Here is a 3,770-nt window from a genome sequence, read left to right on the forward strand (position 1 = left end):
AGAATTTGTAAACAAGGAAAATAGCAACCGGAGGTGAGGTTAGCGATCACAGATTTCCCCTGGGTCAATCCTAGGAGGAGCTCTACAGGAAATGAGGACTTAAATTAGGATGAAGTTGTCAAAGCAGGATTTTTTCTTATGATATATTCTTCTTTAATTTCCCCATGTGACATTTTATATGCCTAAAAATTAAGTCCTTATATTATTTCCTTAAGTTGGACAATACACTTTATGTATTAAAGAACTTTAGAATCAGCCAAAATTCAAAAGCATTGAATAAAGAATGCTTTTCTTTATTCCATTATTATTTGAGACAGAGATGTGTTATTTCCATTAAAGAGAGATTCTCAATATAGAATAATGGTTATCTGCAAGTTTTAAAAGAAATTATAGACACTACTTAAAAAGTAAAACTGCCACTACAAAAGAAGTAGGGTTTTGTTTGTCTGTTTTATCCAAAGGTGACCTGAGGACTCTTAGAACTCCATATTTTTAATAAACTTCATTCTCAAACAACTGTCTTTCAGGATTTTCATCATATTGAGAGGAAAAAAATAGATAGTACTATTATTAGACTTCATGTTCACATTTTAGAGGCATTAAATCTATGGTGTTCTAAATTAATTTTGGACCAGATAATGTAACAAAATATTTATCAAATTCTATGGTTCTATTAGGTAAATTCTGGTTTTTACCTTCTTGGCCTATCTCCCCACCAAACTATGAATCTCAGATCAGAGACTATTATTTATTAATTCTTGTGGCGAGAAAGGAGAAGTTGTACCATGAGTAATAGTAGAAGAGAGTAAAAAAGAATGAGAGCGAGGAAGTAGAGACAGAGAGGGGAGGAAAGTGGAGAGGAAGAGAGGAAGGGAGGGAGGGAGGGAGGGAGGGAAGAGATGAAAGCCATTTCATCTCCAGGTGGAGAGCAGAGGGTAACATGGAACAAAAAAAAAAAAAAAAATCAATCCTGAAAAAGGTCAGGACCCAACTAAAACTACAATTTTCGAAGAAAAACAAAACTTTTTACTCAGAAGGATAAGCAAAAGCTAAAGAAACCCTGTAGTCCAGCCTTAGAAACCGTTGCTCATAAGGAGTCCATTAAATCTTTGGATAAGCATTATCTTCCTCAGGAATGGTTGTGAAGAAAGGAGGGCCCTATCTGCCAATTAGAGTATCAAGGAAGATAAACCAGCTTAGTAAGATGAAATGAATCTCATCAACATGAGCTGATATCCACTACCATATCTCTACCATATTTCAACAGTAACAGACCTCTGCTGTATTACAGATTTGAAATGGAGGAAGGGAAATTTATTAATGTCTCTCATAGAGCCATCACCTCCAAATGCTAGACCCTTATTTTAGCATCAAGAAATCAATCATCCACCATGTGCAGACAGTGGTGAATTTCTGGCACTACACCCATGGGATGACGAATTTACAGATTCATTCCAGTTGCTTTGTCTGAGACTTAAGCACCTCATATGGACGATGTTCTTGGATAGAAGGAAAAATATCTTGACTATTTGGCTCACAGTAAGCTCTTCAGATTTTCCTCAATCCCTTCAAAGTTTATTGTGTGAATAAAGATTTCCTCCATACAAAATTCTGACAGTTCTGCAGTATGCTGACGATAAGAATTTGCACTTTCAGGTTATGTTTATGAACCTGGAAATGTCTTTTGTTTTTATACCTAGAGGTCCCAGGATGTACTCAACAGTGTTAATATTCAAAAGCCTTCAATGTATGTGTCTGCGCTGGCTAAGAAACCAGGCTGTCTATCCATGACTACGAGGTTTGAAGACCAGGACAGTGTTGATGCTAACAAAATTTGTCTAGGTCTATTCAAGGAAACAATGAAAATCGGGGACTTTAGACAGGGGGAATTAAAAATATGCAGTAACTTTAGAAATCAATTTAATGAAGCGAATGAGCAGAGTTTAATCAGTCAGCTAAAAGACACCTACAGTGGTTCAAATGCCCAAACACAGAAACTACTAAACCTATCCATGGCCATGAATAGGGTACCTATGCATGCTTTTTGCCCATGAGAGTCCTGGTTCATGACTGTTGTACAATGACCCACATGGTTTTGTATTTGTCCTAGAAAAATTTGCAATGAAAAATTGTTATAAATTGTTCTACTAAAATGATCCAGAGTGCTTTTGATGGATTTTTATTTTGTACTTTCAGTTTCTTGTTTTATTATATTTTATTGTTTATGCTATTTGTACTTCCACCTTCTAACATGGTTTCATCTAGACTATCTATGGCATATGTGCAGTAAACCGAGTTATCCCTTTAATAGGTGGTTAAATCTGGTAGACAGGAACCCACCTCTCTTTCCCAGTCTTTTCAAGGTGCACCGTAACTGATTTCTTTCTTTCAAGGACAGCTTGTTTTTTCTCTGATGAAATGAAGTGTTCTCAGCCTAATTCTAGGTATATATCCAAAGAAAATAAAAACAAGATATTGAAGAGATATCTGCACCCCCTTATTTATTGCAACATTCTTCACAAAAGCCAAGATTCCTAAGTGTCCATTAACAGATGAATGGATGAAGAAGATGTGATACATGCGTGTGTGTGTATACAATAGAATATTATTTAGCCTTAAGGAAGAAGAGAATTCTGTATTTGTGACAGACAGCACGGATGGACCTTCAGGACATTATGCTTAGTGAAGTCAAAAGTGTCTTTGTTTGAATAATTGAAGTGTTCTTCTAGTAGTAAAGTACAAAGGGGCCAGGAAGATTTAACATATTTATGTAATATATATGTCCATACTTTCTAAGCTCAAAATGGGATCACCCAATTTGACAAATTATTTATTTTCTGTTTGGATGAAAGTATGTCTCTTAAAAGGCTGTATCTACAATGTTAAAATACATATATATTTGTGTATCTCATTAGAACATATATAAAAGTAAAACACACTTACTATCCAACCCACACTTAATATTTTATATCCTTAAATATACATGTTTATGCACATATATAAACATGCATTTACACACATATACATATAAATGTGCTATATATTCATATGTATTAAATCTACTTTCATTTATATATATAAAAAATTTCACACCAAACTATTTTTCCTCTCATTGATTAATCACTGGGATCTTCCAACACTATAGGACTATATGGTGTTGCCTATTGATATGTACTAGTAATAAAAGTTATTTTTGAAGTGTATTCATGTTTTACTTAGATGTTTCTTAGAGAAAATACAATGCAATGATTAACACTATGGATTTTTAAAAGAGATAGATGATTGATATACCTATTGATAAATAGATACCTGGAATTGACTATCAGATGTGCTACACCAGCTTAATGACCTTTGGTAAGTTTCCATGTGTCGGTGCCTCACGTATAAAATGAAGAAAATATTGCTGGAAGTTTTATAAGAGTGGGTTAGAAGCCTGATAAGTTAATACAGGTAAAGCACTTGGAGCTGCACCTGGTACAAGTATTGTTTTATATATTATTTTTTATTAAGTACCTATTACATGTTAGACATCCCATCTAAAGTTAGAACACACATAGCCTTCCACTTCAGTAGAATTTTAATTTTTGATTACAGTATTTATAATTGTTACTGAAAACTGTGGTTTTTCCCACTCCTTTTAGTGAAGGGAAGAAAAAGAATTTTAAAAGTTTCCAAAGAATTCATAGAAAAAGTAATTTTTAAAAAGTATCATGTACATTAAGCATGCAGTTCAACAGCGTATGGTTCTTATTTCATTGCTGCCATGTCCA

The sequence above is a fragment of the Pteronotus mesoamericanus genome, unplaced genomic scaffold (genome assembly GCF_021234165.1).
Source record: "Pteronotus mesoamericanus isolate MK-2021 breed Mesoamerican mustached bat unplaced genomic scaffold, CSHL_Meso_final contig_169, whole genome shotgun sequence".
NCBI classification, from domain to species: Eukaryota; Metazoa; Chordata; class Mammalia; order Chiroptera; family Mormoopidae; genus Pteronotus; species Pteronotus mesoamericanus.